This window comes from Paralichthys olivaceus, chromosome 5 (genome assembly GCF_024713975.1).
Source record: "Paralichthys olivaceus isolate ysfri-2021 chromosome 5, ASM2471397v2, whole genome shotgun sequence".
Classification (NCBI taxonomy): domain Eukaryota; kingdom Metazoa; phylum Chordata; class Actinopteri; order Pleuronectiformes; family Paralichthyidae; genus Paralichthys; species Paralichthys olivaceus.
Genome location: NC_091097.1, coordinates 8527083 through 8545512, shown reverse-complemented (window position 1 = coordinate 8545512; position 18430 = coordinate 8527083). Strand labels below are relative to the sequence as shown.

The 18430-nt window shown below is 40.6% G+C and overlaps 1 pseudogene; it reads left to right on the top strand.

Annotated features, from left to right (window-relative positions):
* Window positions 1-10222: 10222 nt before the first annotated feature.
* The window catches only part of LOC109634198 (uncharacterized), a 37810-nt pseudogene continuing 29602 nt past the window's right edge, over window positions 10223-18430 (top strand).

Below are 18430 nucleotides of genomic sequence, written 5' to 3'. Positions count from 1 at the left end.
CCGGATGATTCACTACCACCATCTGAAAACATCTGACAGGTATCACGTCCACAAGCCACAGTATGAGATGTGCATACGTGAAATTAAAGCAAAAAAAATGTTAGTGTATCATAACGCTAGTCTGCACAGTTACTGCAGCACTTAATTATAACTTCAACGAAGACCTTAGAGTGGCTAAATGTTTGTAGTGGTACATTTTGTCTATTTCAAGTAAGGTTTAAAGCAGTAAAATTCAATTCAACCAAAATGCCAAACACAAGTTTAAAACTAGGTATTTAATATCCAGTTGATTGACAAGTCTGTTGATTTAATCTAATTTATTAGTCATTAATGTCTCAATTTATGTCAGTAATGTTCTTAAACCATCATCAGCCTTTCACAGACACATATAATGTCACATAATACTTCACTCTATTTCTATTTGTTTTGTTGTGGGTTTTTTTGTATCTATAGTTATTTATAATCAAGTTGGTGGTTTACTTTTAAAATATCACGCCTGATAAATTAGCTGCTATATCGCTTCAGAAATGTTTCTCTCCCAAGTTAGGCCATCAGCATCGGCCCTCGAACATCCATATTAGTTGAGCTCCATAAAAGTCTTCAGACATACTGTGATGTTCGAAGGCTGCGGTTGTCTGCAGTGTTAAGCACAAATTTGAATGAAACATGCAAAGACCCAATGAAATCATAGCTGCAGCATCACACCACGTGTTGTTTATAAGTGCCCTGTTGATTCTGGTGTAGGCAGGGTTTTGCTGTAAAGGGGAACAGGGAGGTTGGTTTGAATGGTGGGTGGCACTTGGGTTTCCTGCTTACGTTGATGAATGACAGTTTTTTTTTTTTTTTTTTTTCAGAGGAAAGAGTGGGTGACACGCGTTTGTGTTTAATCTGCTTTGCTTGTGCAGGAGAATGGGCTTGGGTATTTTGAGACCGAGCTGGGCTTTAAAACACACTCTTCACAGGCTGCAAATACCAAGTTGTGATTGCCGCTAGTTAAATGAAGACAACAGAGACTGTGATTAGTCAGAGTTCCTGGGGCACACACACACTCCATGTCTTGATGACTTCAGAGGACATTACAATGACTTACATGGAACCCCTGGAGATTACTCTAACCCAAACCATATAGTTACTACTGATTTACCCTAATTCTAACCATAACACAACCCTAACCAAATTTGACCTTAAGCTAACCATAAACCAAAGAATGGAAGTTCCCATAAAGTGACTGTAAAAACGGATTTACGTCTCCACAACATTAGTAATACCTGAACGACACATACAAGCACAAACATGCACATACACATCTTCTCCCTGTTTCATAGTTTACTGAATTCTCTGTATCATTCACATGCAGAATAATCCACAGAGGGTTAAAAAAAAAATGGAATTTCTTCATGTCGGTTTGTCCAAATTCAGTGCAGGAGGTCTTTTTCTTATCTGTGAGGATTTGACTCATAGAAAAACTGGTTTTCAGTCGGCTCCAGGAACCAATGAGATGACAGATCCAGTGCTTCGACAGCCATCTGTGTGTCAGTGTATCAAAGCTTGTTCAGAGTAGAGTCACAGTTTACACACTAATTTTCCATTCAGGCAATTGAAGCCTCCCTCTAGTCACTCAACAGTTGCTCAATATGAATTTTTCTGCTTTTTAAGGACGACGATAGCGAGTGAACCGCTCAAGATGAAGGTTTGAGTCGCTTATTCTGGTTCCACGTCAACTGCACACATACAGAGAATGTTACAGATAGGCTGCATTTTTGAAGCTGTGCCATTGATAACACGGAGGGATTTGTTTCCTCAAGAAAGCATGGGGATCAAGTTCACTTGGTGTGAACTGGATTGGACCTCCGCCATTGATGTTATGTTTTCATCTGTGATTTATTTGTTTGTCTGTTATTAAGCAGGATTATGCAAAAAAAAAAAAAAAAAAAAAACCTCCTGGACAGATTAGCATGGAACTTGGGGAGGGGTGTGGTTTGGGACAGGAGAGAACACATTACATTTTGCAGCAGTTCCAGGAATGTTTTCACATTTTTTTCAACATCGTGATCTAGTGCTCTTTTTTCTTACATTTTCATTGATTTCTCACATAATAATTCCTGGTTCTTGATGAAAAAACGTACTGATATTTATGAGTGTGTGCAATTTGTTGCAGATCCAAATAAAAATCGTGTTCTTGTGGTTTCATATGGGGACTGTTGTTGGGCCTGGGCGGAGGTATGTGCTCTTCTGAGTGCCATTTAGCATAGTTTTAAGTTTTCTAAGCTTTAGTTTGGGAAATGAGTGAAAATGAAGCAATGGTCTTTACTGTCACTCTCTCTGGGATAGTAAGGAGAACCCTGTGCAGCCTGAATTAGGACAGGGGTTTGGATTAGTTTGTTTTTAACTGTTGTGTAATGTTAGCTGGAACCCACTCTCCTGTTTTCAGACCCAGACATTCTCCACTCATAAATATGCCATCTTCCTGCACAGTGGGCGAAAAAGAAAACCAGCGCAGTTGTTCCCTGCATCTCTGCCAACGCTGTGTAAAAGGGGGCTGAAGGGAGAAAACTTTTTTTTTTTTAACCTAATGATGAACTGTGTGTTGTTCGGCAGCTGAGAAAATTAGACTCAAAACACAACGTGGATTAATTTCTTTAATTGACTGACTGAATGACTAAGTGACTGAGTGACTGACTGACTGACTGATGTGTTGGCAGTGTATATGTGAGTGTGAGAACAGCTTTGGAGATGCAGCCAAGGTCTTCTCTCCCTCTTTTGGAACAGAATGGCAATAAAGATAAAGGAGAACAACAGTTGATGATCTCTGAAGGGCGAGTCGAGGTAAAAGTCAAAGTTTGTGTGTGAGAGACAGAGAGTGGAGAAAATACCAGCAGCGCCTTCCAGAGTGCTGTGATCCGACCAGAAACGAAGGTCTGACAAACACAGGGTTGAGTCATCAGCTCTTTGACAACTGAACATTATATACTTCACAAATGCAGCGTTTACAGGAGGGCGGTCGTATTTAATTGCGTCATATTGCACCATTATTCTGCTCATCTTGGTCTTCTGAGAAGATGTGAAGACGAGAGAGTTGTCCAGCTGAGATAAAAACCTCCTGTGTGGAGTCGGAAGGCTTTTCCTTTCAAGCAGCATCACTCTGTTTCCCGAAAGCTAAGCCAAACGCTCCTCATATAGTTTGAGTTATGGAAGGAGGAACACATTAGGCATCAGTAAACCTCAGTGAGGATGGTGCACTTCTGGCAGGTCACTGGCGTTTGATTGTGTGTCATGGCTTTTTATAGATGGTAACTTTCACTGCTGATATCAACTATAGCCCGACCCATTTTGGCTGATCGGACGATGTGAGCCTTTCACACGTGTCGTTCGTGGCGTTTATGTTTAGTGATATGCAATTTTATTTTACTGAATAAACTATGCAGAAAAGAATTGCATTTATGTTTACATTTTAAGCATAAGAATATGTTTATTTTCTTCTTTATTTTTCATATTCTCTATATTAAGTTGTATCTGTTATTTAATTGTATTCATTGTTATTAACAATAAGATTTATTTTCCTATTTGTGTTGTACAATATCAATCCTCAATTACATTTCTTAGTCATAAGTCATATGTTTGAGCATCTCGGGGATTAGCAATTATATTATTAAATTGTTATTACTATTCTTAGAGAGAGAGACCATGCGATCAATATCAGATTTATTGCCCGATATATATATATATAAATATATAAATGGCAATGGCTCTTTAGATGGCATTATCAAACCCTTATGACAAAGAAACAATTGAGGCTTCACAGTTTACTGTTTAACCATAAAGGAAACACAAGTACAATAAAGTATGTACAACTTGAATTAAGAAAATAAACATCCATATCAGGCCCATATCAGATGATATTATCAGCCAACTGGTATATCTATATAAATTGAGTGATATATTATCGGAAATATTTACTCCTAATATTAATATTGGCATCAGCCTCCAAAAATCTATTTTGGCCGGTCTCTGGTATCAACACATTTTTTGATCGACTGAACAGTAAATTTTTCCTTTCCCCGTATTATGTGTTTACTCTCTATTTGTTTTGTGAAAGTTGAGTCACAATATCATCAAGCAGGTCATATTTTGGTTTGAAATGAGCCGTGGGTTGATGTGGGCTCTATATAAGCAGTGTGACCTTGGAGCTGCTGTGGAGGTCATAGGCAGTGAGACACAGACAGCACCGTGACAAATTCTAGACACAACCTCTAAACTTTTAGATTAAATTCTTTCTCTGTTGGGATTTGCTGGGGAAAAAAAGGCAGTGCATAGCTTGTCAGTTTTTTTTAAGGAAGCAAAAGAGTTAAACCGAACAAACAGAGCGGCATGGCAGAGAAAAGTAGGATTGAGCCAAGGAAGACGGATCCAGACAGCAAAATAAAGATACTCACATATTTGTCTGGAGATTTCTGCCAGCATGTGGGTTCCTGATGTTCTGTTTCTCCAGGGTCCAGCCAAGACTGAGAGCTTTTTCAATGACAATAAGACTAACTTCAGAGACTTTGTGTGTATGGGGATGACAGCAATGGCGTTTTGTCTGGCTGTTCAAACCATGACGCTTTCCAGTCTCTCAATCCAGCCAAACACTTTCTGTGTCCTTAAAACAAGCATGGGAAACAGAGCAGGAGGAATTAGTGTAACAAAACATATATTACTCACTTGATACAGACCTCTGCTTTTATTTGGACATTCCTTTTACTCCACATATGTTTTTCTCAGATACATTATGAGAAAAAAAAAGGCTTTTCTTATTTTAGTTCTCTTGTTTGTGCCAGTACTGTACTTACCAAGAGGTCATGTGGTTACTTTGCTAATGGGGTAAGAAACCATGATTGTCACCCTCTTCTGCCAAACTTATTTAAAAGAGAAAATGAGAGAAAATAAAAATGTTTTTACCTAAATTGTTTGTTATTAGCCTTCACCACAGTTGGACGGTTTAACTTAGGATCTGTTTCTATTGAAACGTCTGACAGTGAGAAGAGTATGAAATAATTATTTAAAAACTGTGGTGCAAATGATACCCGTTAATCAAGGGTCATTCCCCATTTGCTGTGTTCATAAAACATTATTTCTTGTTTGTGACTAAATCAAGATGAATACAGGGGGATGAAAAGGAGATGGGCTGTGTGTTCACAAAAAAGCGATTGATTAGAGAAGGCTGGAGATGGCAGAAAGATTTTCTTAGTGTGTGAACATCTGAAACATAGACTGTAAATAAAGATGGACGACACATCTCCACTTCCTCCCATTCTATGAAATTGTAAAATATATCCCAGCTATGTGTGCTGTCATCTCAGGCTGGTGATGTCATTCAGATTCTCGACCAATTGCAAGTCAGTCTCTGCTGTCAATCATGACCTTTCACCTTGTTTTTTTAGCATCAAATAAAAAATTAAAACCACTTAAAAATGAATATATATCAGCGTGATAAGAACCTAGAATTCATTTGTCACATTCATTTTGTCGACTTTTTAAATCTGTCCATCCGCTAACATGGAAGAGGGTTTTTATGTGCTGTGGCCAGCCAGCAGGAGGCGATCAAGATGTTTTGGCTTCCCGTTCAGGGAGTTTCCATGTCGTCCATCTTTGTTTAAAAACAACAAGCAGTGTTTTAAGAATTATTATCTCTTCCACTTTGGATAAGCTTTGATTATGGGTGAGAACATCGCTGGCTTAGAGAGGACACAGGGCTGAAACAGATATAAATTTGATTGTAACCAACCTAATATGAATTCAACTTTTGACCCTCAGTACTTGCTGTAATTTTACACAATCACATCTATGTTTTGTCTAGATGTCCATGTTTGTCTATGTTAAGTTTTTTTTTAACATAATAATGTAGAATATCTGTTCAGGTATTTATTGCTTTTAGAGTCCTAACAGCAATTCTTTTCCAAAGAATGGCTCTTTAATTGCAGCAGATCTTCCCAGATCTCTGCATATCATCACCAAGAGAGCGTTGCCTATTTACTAATCACTGAGGAACGCATGGGAATTATTTGTCCATCCTCATAAATTATGTTATTTTATTGACGTTTCCAAGACTGCAGGAATAAAGAGAAATCTGTTCAGTGGACTTTCCCTTTCACCCTATCAGCTCGCCTTCAATCTCTTGGGCTTTGTGTCAATGCACTGGTCCTTGCCTCAGAAGTACCTAATTTTGACTCACTTCCTCCTTCTGCTTTCTCCCTCATGCTTTCTCTCTCACTCTCTGTCTGTCTGTCTCAGGTCTGTGGTGCTCCTCTTTAGAGTTTCCTGCTGTTACATGGTAACACAGAGCTGAAAACAAGAGGTAAGCTGGATTTTTTTTTTGTTGGCGGTACTGCTATTGGTAAAATGGATTACGTGGTGAAGAGAGAAAAGCGTCAGAGAAAAAGGACTCTTTAGTTTTCACGGCATATCTCAGGTTCATGCCTGGATGTTTGGATGTTGTGGTTAGCCACAGTGAAACAGATGTTGGAAGCATCTCCTTCTCCCGGTGGAGGTGACAACGGAGGCGTTAATGGCGGCAAGCCTGGATCCTTCACCCTTGAGAGCTGTTATGGAGACAGACAGATTTGTTAACACACAGTTTCTCTGTCCGTCTTTTGGCTGCACAACATACTCTTTAGCTCCCAGCATGCCCTGAGTGCGTTGTTTGTATGTCTGCATAAAAGGGGGATGGCACAGACAGACAATCCAGCACCGGCCGTGATTGTCACAGAAAGAGGTTTTATGCTCTTCCTGTTTAGTTCCTCCTCCAATCAGCTGATGATCTCACAGATAATGAACTGGTGAAAAACACTCCACTTTCTGTTGTTTTGCGTGTAAGCAAAATTACATAAAAACAAACAGACCAGGCTTGGGTTAGGGTTAGGGTTAGCTTGATGCAATTTACGAGTACTGTTTGGCCTTTGCAGAATATGCTCTCTATTGAGCATCCAGTTGTCTTTTGACTATGGTGTCTTATGTCTGTAATTTGACTCATTCTAAAAACAATCTGCATACTTACTCAACTGCAAAGATAAATGAGCATTACATATATTTTTCAGTTTTTTGTATCAGTCAACTCGGTAACTAATTTACTAATGTGATTAAATTATAACCTTAACTAATGGCTTTCTCAACACAAGATGCTTAATGACCATGTCTGTGCAAAGTGACTTTTACTGGTGACCGTCACAAGTCATCGGCCATGCAGTCAACACACAGTTTACCAAAACCACCTGTCAGGATTTATGGAGCAAAGCTTGTTGTCTGTGGAGAAGTGAGCCGCTCATACAACTAATAACAGTTCACTGAAGTCTGTGCGTGAGTTCTTCAGTGGATAAGAAGAAGCTGGGAGGTCAAAGGGTGAAGTTAACACTCAGTGTGATAGTAGGGGCATTAGCAAGGGCTGATAGGATTCAGTGTCTAAGGACGTGAATACCATGGAGTGGAATTATCGTTCTGAGCTCATCTCACCTAGACACACACATATACAACTCAGCAGAGTGCATACCTCTGCCAAGGCCCAACAGTCCCCTTAAATATAATCAAGCTGCATCGAATTGCACATGCACCTTCAGAGATAACTCATCAAGATCCAACAATTATTCCCTGGGTAAAAAAAAACCTGGCTTGCAATGTTAAAGAAGGTGAAAAAAAAAAATCTAAAGATTCTTCCTTACCCATACCACATCCTTCCACCATGGTTTGTGCTAATCTGTCTTTTGTTTTTTGTTGAATCCCTCAGACTAACTATCCCTCCAAATAAACAAGGCCCAACAGCCCCCTCATAAAACAGCATTTAAATTCACAAAATCTAAATATTTCTTTGGATCTGCACCAAACTGCATACACTCATAAATATCAGTTGCCAAAACACGCCTGATTTTCATCAAGATCCATGAATTATTTTCTGTGAAAAAAAAAAAAAAATCAATCTTTGAATGTTAAAGAAAGTGAAAAAACTAATCCTGGAACCCACGACACATCCTTCCATGAAGTCTCTTGGAAATCCACCTAATCTTGCTAACTACCAAACAAACACAAACAAAGGCAGATGAAAACATAACCTACTAGGCTGAGGTGAATAACGTGGGTGTACTCACATGCACACAGCTATGAGGGCATGAGTTCTTTGACATGACACGCACACATGCATCTGCTCTGTCTGGTGACCAGATGAAAAGGAAGGTAATGACAAGGTTTTGAGGTTTTCATTAAATTGATTTATTATGCAGCATCATTAGACAGATAACTAAAGCTATTCTGTGCAAGTCATGGGATCCGCTTTGATGCCATGCAGTTTCTTTCAGAGCAGGGCAGCAGTTTTCCTGTTTCATGCAAGACCCACTACAATATCCCAGATAACTGTAAACTGCTGTTACTGACTAGCTTAGAGAGGAAATGCATGTTTAAAATAGGAAAAAGGAAACATCCTTCCTAGATTGACAATGTATAGAATGCCTTTTGGGTATCGTGGATATTATAAACTGGAGTTATGATGAGTGTATGAAATGAGCCACAGAGAGAGAGAAGGAGAGAAAGAGAATAAGAGATGAAATAAGAGGCAGACAAAAGAGATAAAGTAGATCAACTTTCTTTTTACTGTCTGTGCTGCTACGTGTTGACACACAAAAGACACACACACTGTCACACAGAACAATGTACACAAGCGCCTACAATTACACACATGCACGTACATACACTAACCACACACACGCACACACATATAAACACATTCACCGCAAACTTCCCGCGTACTCTTTTCACTCAGTCTTTTACTGACAGTGACTGTGCCCCTTTTCAGAAAGAGTGAGTGGGTGTGTTGACTGGAAACAGGCAGCAGTGACCCAACAACACACAGCCACACACAATGTACAGCAATTGTTTGACATGTTGAGAGGAAAGACGCACCAGCTCAACCGCTGCAGTCATGGAGATGAAACCTGAATTATCCGTATGTTGTAGGTTTCGTTTCCCCAAAGTGTGTATGCTACGTAAGCCTGTAGTGGTTTGTCACAGAGTCTGCTTTAGTTATTTATGGATTCATTGTTGATTCGTCAATTTGAAGTTTCCTTCAAATTAAACTGTCAGTTACTTCTGTTTTTTTTTTTTTTTTTTTTAACATTTCTCACGGTGAATCAGTTGACTGTTTGCTGAGTTCTGCTTCCGTGTCATGCTTCATGTTCACACAAATCCAGTTTACCAGTCCAGCAGTCCCCTTATGCAACCCCATTGAAGTTCACTAGATCTAGATTTTTATTTGGATCTGCAGCAAATTGCTCCTACTCATAGATAGAAGTCCCCTAACATACTTGATTTCCTTCATCAAGATGCACTCATTATTCTCTGAGAAAATTAAATGGGTTCTTTCACCAACTTTTATGATAACCCATCCAGTAGTTTTTGCATAATCCTGCTAAGTAACTGACAAATAAACGCCAGGGAAAACATGGCGGCAGATTTAGCACTTCAAATGCCTGGTCATTTTTTTAAACAATAGAAAAAACTAAGAAAAACACTCAAACTGAGTATTTTATTATATAATAAGCATGTTTGGATATCTTTGTTTGTGGTTTGCGTTTTTGAATATGGTACTCTTTGTGAGTGAAAAATCTAGAGTGAGGAGGACTAACCAATGTGTTTGTAAGGTAATGCATTGGCATGCTTAATGTTGGCTACGGTTACCGGAGTGTAAACCTACCCCAGTCTAATAAAGATCAGGACAGAGCTGCTAATGTTACCCCAGACTCTCACAGCATTCAGGACTGGCCTCCAATTTAAAAAAAAAAAAAAAATGATGGACTCTTCTTCATATGTTACACATTTTACAATGGTCATCTTTTCAATTATACAATAACATTGTGCTTTGAAAAGCAAATAAGAGACAAGTGTTGAAAAGGTGTTGAGGCGTCACGCAGGTCCCCTCAGTATATTGTCAAGGAAGGGTTGCCAGATATGCTTAAACCTACTTGCTTTCCCTGAGATCTCATATCGGGCTCCATATATAAAGCACCAGAGAGCTGTGTGAGAAAGATTTCAAAACATGGGGACATCTCCTTGTTCCAGACATGAAGAATGACCATCTTTCCAATGACCATTTCATACTTTATCGACAGAGTTTGCAGTTTTTAACTGTTGTGACCAGCCTAGAATGTCTGTGTTTGTGGATTGGGAGGAAGATCGTTCCCATAGACATCTGAGTAGCAATGAAAAACTTCAATAGAGAACTTGTGGAGTCTGCTGCAGAACCAAAACATGTGAGCCAGGGTTCTATTAGATTGTTTGCATTAGAATGGAGATGAGGATGGGTGGAATGAGTTTAATTTAACCCGTGAATAATGGAGTCTGTGTATGACCTTATATTGAATTAACTGATGTCTCGAGTTAATTCAGCAAGAGTGTAGGCTAATGACATTTCCACTTGCATGTTAATCTCAGATGCTGCATTGATAGAGCAGTCTGACCGGAGTACACATTTACAAACTTATAGAGACCAGTCTTTTGGTATCAGGTTCAGCTGTCAGTGAGGTGCATCAGGAGAATTATAAGTTTCCAAGTTTGAAATATTTCCTCTGGCATAGTTCCTGATTTGCATATACCTGAAACAATCTGATGACAGCAGTATAAATTTGGCTTTAAGCTGTGCCAATGAGGAGAATACATTGTTCGTATACAAGTCACTGATGGTAGAAAGCATCTAGTTGTGAAGTAAGAAATGCATACTGATAACAAATAGGGGATAAAGTAAAAGTGTTTGGAAAATTTTAATCAAACTGTTATTCTACAAATTTATTTCAGTTGAAAAATCACATGTTCCCTATGATGCTTGAGCAAGCTAGTTTTTAAACCATTCACTCATACCCACAAAAATCTTTGGATATCAGGCATCTCTTTTTATGTAGGCAGCTTCAACAGGTGGAGAAATCTCAGTCTGTGAAACTTACATCATTTTTTCACATTCTGGGGCTTTGATTCCTTCCTCATCCCCTTTCATTGCATCTCTTCCTTCAAACTTCATTCCCTGCTCTCTGATTTATAGCCAACCCCCTTTTCCGCCCTCAGGGTGTTGAAGATGGCAGTGTGGATCCAGGCCCAGCAGCTCCAGGGAGATGCTCTGCACCAGATGCAGTCTCTCTATGGTCAGCACTTCCCCATCGAGGTGCGGCATTATCTGTCCCAGTGGATAGAGGGCCAGCTCTGGTGAGTTGCTCCTCAGTGCAAACAGAATGTGTCTGCACAGTTATGCCCACATATGCCCCAACAAATATTTGTGTTGTGTGTTTGTCCATGATAGCGTATTCGGACAGTCCTATTTTTTTTCTTGTCCACTTCTGTTTGTTCTTTTCAACACATCAGAGTCACTCACTATGTGCATGCAGTTATACATGTCTGCATGGCTTGTATGTGTCTCTTAGGGATGTCATAGACCTGGAGAACCCGCAGGAGGAGTTAAAGGCCAAGCGCCTGCTGGACAGTCTTATACAGGAGCTGCAGAACAAGGCTGAACACCAGGTGGGAGAAGATGGCTTCCTCCTCAAAATCAAACTTGGACACTACGCCAACCAGCTCAAGGTGTGTCTCTTAAAAATATGTCTCAAACACCATCAGAACTATACTGCACAACCAGCAATATTTATAGCACCTTGCTAGATTTATCTTTTGGCTCAATGCCATTTGCCAGTGAGCGGAAAAAAATGCCACTGTGTCCTGTTCATACACAGTGTTTGACCGAGAGGCTTTTTACCTTTTGTTTGCAGTTAGGTAGGAAAACTGAATTTTGAAAAATACCAAACTCTGCTCTTAGGTTTTGTCAGATTTATCAGTAAAGGATAAATTCCCTGGCTCTTGAAAAACAAATCTGTTAAAAATATCATTTGATGGGTCTTTGAAAAATGAAAACAATGGAACATCAAGCACCTAGAGTTCACAAACCAGAAGCAGCTCCAGAGGGATATTTAAAGAAATGAGATCATCTCAGGCTGTTGTTGTGGTTTCAGCAAAACACTTTTGATTGTTTACAACGTGACAAGATGTTAAGCAAGTGGATGGAAGGCACAGCTGCTCGGTTCAGACGCCTCCCTTGTCATGGTTCTGAGGAAAAGCACACAGTGAACGAAATGTTTTAAGAACAGGTTGTATCCACCATGAAAAAAACAAGAGGACAGCTCAAGTGAGGGCCTTGGTAGCCGGCCAGCACTGCTATTTATGATCAAGCTCCCCGTTCACAGACCTGTTTGTCTTCTCCCATCTGCCCAAACACCAGCCAGAGAAACAGGGTGAGAGGGCTGCTGAGCACAATGAAACTGCATCCTGAATTCCTACCAGATAGCTTTTTTTTTTGTTTTCATCTATGGTAGTTTATATCACTTTCCAAATGCTGGCGATCCACTCTTGCCTTAAAAACTCCTAATAATGCAGGAGAGCAAATACTGTTGATGCTTAGTCATCTTTGTCTCATAACTGTGGTGTCACCTTTTAAAACGTTATGATTATTAGATTTGTAGTGCAACTTAATTTTTTCACTTGAAGCAGGAAACAACAAGAATAACTGACACCAACGGTATTTTATTAAAAACTGAAAGTGAAACTGTTATTTAAAAAATCTTACTATCACACATAAACCACTCGACTCTGGTGTGTGTGTGCGCCTGCTTGTGAGAGAGACAATGTGTGTGTATTTTAATGAGTCATGTCTCTCTATAAAGTGTGTTGAGCTTGAGAGATGGGTCTCATTAGGCTCATTTAATGGGTTTTAGTGTGCCTGCGCCACTGGCTCCAGAACTCAGCGAGCTTCCTTGATGTGACTAAATTGGCGAGTCCTGTTTGCAGCGGCCGCTCCACTCTTCAGGGGCTAACCGGCCTTAACACGGCACATGTGCTCCTTGTCTTTCAGAGCACGTATGACCGCTGTCCTCTGGAGTTGGTCCGATGCATCAAACACATCCTCTACACGGAGCAGAGGCTCGTCAGAGAGGCCACGAACGTGAGTATGGTGCATGTGTACGCTGTGAAATAAAGGCTGACACCTGCATGCACACTTCTGCCAATCGGTCCCCGCGCAGACATCCTCACTGAAATATGAACTTGCCAACACCTTTGGCTTCGTCGTGCATTATTCATTTCATAGCCCGCAAAAAGCCTGCTAACACAAACACAAGCTCCAGCATATAATGGTAACTGATTCAGAGAGTGGGTGATTGTGTAACTACCCTCTGTTTCCCCCATTTATCTCCAAAAATCTGCAGATTCCCTCAGATTATTATAAATGTGATATCTACAGACACTCCCACTTACTCAATCATGCTGGAAAATGGCCTTGTAAAAGCGGCCCTTTGTATTTCTCCTGTGCAAACGCAGCAATATGGAGGGAAATCGAATATTTCATGGTTATAACAAGCACTGAGTTATAAAACCATAAAGCCAGCAGTGCGTAAAACATCTGACTCTCAGCAGCTCCTGGGGTGAATTGATTTCCAGTCACAACATGCCTTTTCTATTAGTGGAATGCATATTTGGGCTGATTGAATTCCACCCTGTTAGCTCTGAACCTTAAGACACCACAGTGCTCTTGTTCAGAGCTTTAACTGACCATGCATTCTGCCTCAGTATGATAAGCAAATGCATTTCCTCCCTCTCTATTTGCAGTGTTCTCACTTTGCTTGTGGCCACTGGGGATTTTACAGTCAAATAGCACCACTGCCACGCACAGGGGTCAATCCATCATGTCGAGCAAAATTTTGTTTCCCTACTCCATCCCCCACCGACGAGCTTAGCTTTCTCCTCAACAGCCATTTCCCTGAACAACCATCATAAAAATACGATGACAGTCAATTCAGACAATTTACAGCTGATGGAGAACCAACCTTATCAATTTCTGTGCCCTATCTCGTCATTTCCTCTACCTCTCCCCCTCCGCTAGCTTGTTTCTCAATCACGTTTTGTAATTGACAGTCGAGCTCTCCGGTGGGCGGGATGATGGACAGCATGTCTCAGAAATACCAGCAGATAAACCAGGCCTTTGAGGAGCTTCGTCTGATGACCCAGGACACGGAGAATGATCTGCGCAAGCTCCAGCACAACCAAGAGTATTTCATCATCCAGTATCAGGAGAGCCTCCGCATTCAGGGTGAGACTAGAGGACTAATCATCGAATAGTCATCAAACATTATTTAGCAAAGTCATTTACCACACATGCCAAACAATTACTGCCTTTTCAAATCTGGATTTTTTTTAATCTGTTTTGCCTCAATGTAACTTGATTTTCACTATTGTGAGCTAGATTGAATAATTGATTGATATCCCTTTGTCAAGACCCAACAGTTCCTTTAATTCAATCAAGCAGCACCACATTTTTCACATAGATGCAGTTCCCTAAATAGCACAGATTTCTTTTTCATTAAGATCCATGAATTACTCCCTGGGAAAATGTTGAAAAACTTCCTATCTTGCAATTTTACAGAAAGTGAAAAAGAAATTCCTGGACGCCCCCACTGATCCAGATCCACACTTAAATTTAATTGGTTCTTCCCTGACTCATCTTTTCATCAAGTTACATGGAAATCCATTTTGTTGATTTCGTGTGATCTCACTTACAAACAAATCAACATACAAATAGAGGGGAAAACATAACCTCCTTGACCAAAAATAGTTGAAGTCGTCAGTGATTGGTGTTCAGCTCACTGACACAGTGTGACGGTGCCATGCTGCTTCATGCAAAAATGATTTTAAATAAATCTTTGAGATATCAAGGTGTAAAATAGTATGAAAAGAATTCTTCATCCATTTGACAGCTCTCTGAACAGTAGAGTAGCTAGAGCTTCCATAACAGAGCGGCCTGCATCTTATGTGGCTTCACTCAGAACACAGCACCTCGCTGTCGGCTGCATTATCCTTAAAAAGAAATGTTCTCCTGAGGAAATCATTCTTCCTCTAAGGGGATAGTGAAACATGTATGTGCACAGATTAGAGATTTTTACTTCCTGTCATCCATGTCTCACTTTTCCCCACCCTTCCCCCCTTTGGGTGACATGAACCCCACCCCCCAAACCCTCCACAGCTCAGCTGACTAGCCTGGCCACACTGCCCCCTGCTGACCGACAGCTACGGGAGCCCGCCCTCCTCAGCAAGAGAGCCACTGTGGAGGCATGGCTGACCAGAGAAGCCAACACACTACAGAAGTACAGACTGGTATGACATGAAGTTCATGTGTATAAGTGCATATGTTTAATGACCGTTTTTGATTGGATGTCAGCCTCTCCACAGAGTACAATAAACCTTCACAGTGGTTCTGAGGCTGTGCGTTTTCGTCGCTCTGTGCGCAGGACCTTGCAGAGAAGCACCAGAAAACGCTGCAGCTGTTGAGGAAGCAACAGACCATCATTCTGGATGACGAGCTAATCCAGTGGAAGAGACGGCAACAGCTGGCAGGCAACGGGGGTCCGCCGGAGGGAGGCCTGGACATCCTGCAGTCCTGGTGAGTTTCTTTTCCACCTCCCACCAAGATCACAGCCACAAGATTCCCTCACAAAACAAAAGGTCACAGGTTTACAAGCTTGAAATTGACTACCACTGGGTTTATTTGGCTCCTAATAAGAGAGAGACAGGCAGACATGCGCTGACATCTTGTAATCCCTTATTATCCACCGACTGTTCATCTGCTTATTTATCCATTCAGGGATTTCATTGGTGCTTTAAACTATCCTGAGCTATTTATGGACATGAACACCGGAGACCGTCCGCACAATGTGGTCCAGACTTTCTCTTGAGTTTGCCGTTCATACATGATCAATGCAGCGAGAGATTCTCCGCTCAAATGTGTTCACAGCAACGCAGATATATGTTGAGGGTGAGGGGTGGTGCAGCATAAAGGGAGCAGGAAGTAACATATTAATTCTGCTGCTGAGATCACATGTTTTTGTTTACAGCACATCACCAAAAGCTCTCGGATCTCACTGTCTCTCCCAGTTTACATATTCGTTGGTCTTCTACAGCGTCACTTTTTCAACCTGAGATATGAATGTTCTATTATTTTGACATGCATCTGTAGCTTGTTTGCGTGTCCCATGCCCACCTGCTCACTGTGAATCCTGCGGAGAGTCTCGCACTGTTTTCTCACATGGGCTCATTCAGACATTCTCCAGAGTTTTTACTAGGGGGCTGGCCGGAGAAACTCCAGAGGGAGTACGGAGCCTAAGCTGCTGTGTTTCATTTGAATTGATACTGTTATTGTTGACCTTCTGCTGTAAAATTCTTTGTTGAGGCCTAATTCCTATGTGTGTGTCTCAGGTGTGAGAAGCTGGCAGAAACTATCTGGCAGAACAGGCAGCAGATTCGGAGAGCAGAGCACCTCAGACAACAACTACCAATTCCTGGCCCCATTGAAGAGCTGCTCAACGAACTCAACAGCACTATCACAGATATCATTTCAGCATTGGTCACCAGGTATGTGTGTGTGTGTGTGTGATTGTGTGTGATTGTGTGTGTGTGTGTTTAAATCAATCTATACATCTGAAAGACAAAGAAATATTTAAAATTAGAGTAAGCAGATTTGGGGAAAAGACTGTGTTCAGCATCTTGCGGTGGCAGCGAGGTCCTGTTGATACACATGCTCGACCAATTTTGAGTCAATTATGACATTTCACCCCGTTTTTTACAACATCAAAGAACAAATTCAAAACAAACTTACCAGAAAAACATTGTAACATAGGTATTGGTGTGATGAGAACTACGAAAAATGACAGAAACCATCTTTGAGAAAAAGTTATTTAACGTGTGCTATGATCTTTTTTTTTTTTTACCTTGTCCAATTCAGACAGGGTTTATGACCTCTGCTGGAGTTAGTCACCAGGGGGCAATTGAGACCCTTTGGCTTCACTTTTTTGGGGGCTTTCATGTCATCCAGCTTTATAAACAGTCCATGTTTGAACTCAACAGCAAAACAATTCCCCCCAACTCCCTCAGAAGCTCCACACCTGGAATTTATGGATGCTTATTGCCATGGCGACGCCACTGGGCTAGCAAAACAGCAAAAGAGAAATATGTCAGAATCTTATACGTTTTGGGATTAGAGATTGTTTCTCAGGTCGTGAGAAGATACTCACAGACTTTAAGAAGAAGCTGTATTGGATTATAATCACTGTCTATACATATGTTTGAGTGGGTGTGTTATAAACATTGAGGCATTGCCCTTTCTTGCAATCAGTGCTGGCCTTTAAGGAAGCAAATCTGATTCACTCAACTTTTTTGCATTTGGAAGCAACAGAGCGAGAGATATGATCTGTTGCTAAAATATATGAGCAGCGAGGAACTTTCCTTTAGATTAAGAGCTGTCAAAGTTTTGAGATATTTCAGTCCTGCTGGATTTGGGAACAGCCAGCGCAAGTTATTTCTAATTCAAAAAAAGAGCATCTTTTTTTTTTTTAGATAGAACAGAGGAGCAACTGGTGCACAGTTACTGTTTACTGTGTAGCCAAACAAACATTGCTTCTGTTGAAGTCAGTCAGAAATAATGGCGAGCACAATCTGATTTCATGCTGTGCGTGGTGTGAGTAATTTTCCATGCAGCAGCAGCAGTGCACATGGAGGTTTGCTGATGACTTGAAGGTGTGCGCGCACCCTGTTGCCTGCAGCACTTCATCTAACAGCTCGATGTGGCTAATCCTTCTTTTCTCTTTGCTCCCTTTGATATTTGTCTTCTTTTGCAGACACAGTTTTCATGAACAATAACTTAGATATTGTTGTTTTCTGTGTGCTATACAATGAAAGCTTTTCATTTTGGCTGATTTTATGTGAAGCAATGGCAGTAGGATATGTTTGGTTTGCATTAGCAGTGTTTAAATTAAGCTATGTTTTAGTGTTTAGATCCAGTGTTTAGAGCATAAATCATGAAGAGTGAGGCTGTTATTTTGTGCTTTACATGCTGCATCGTTTCCTGTGCGTGTCAATGCAGTTATTGTCCAGCACGCGGATGGCTTTCCCCACCACTAACAATGAAACCTACCACTATTATCTGCAATGAAGATCTCATTAAAAAAAATAAGATGAAACAGAATTTTCTTTATTATTGTTCACTGAAATTGTTCATTGATAAAATTGAATGATTTCCGACGAGTTCAGAGATCTGTTAAGCAATCGACACATGATCAGACCCAAGTTCACATTTTTTCAAAATAAAAGATAATTTAGCTCAACAAATGTTGTGGTTTTACTCTAAAGACAAAAGGAAGTGATTCTTTGAATGTTGTTGCAATGACAGAAATCAGCACCTGTTTTGTGTCCGTGTCAGTCCGATATGGTGAAATAGCAGCACACTGCCAGACCCCACTGACTGCAACTGTGTGCTGGTCGCTTTTATTATCTTCTATGTCAAAATGGCACTGCACTGCACTTCTCTGGGCAAAATACAAATACACATGCCAAT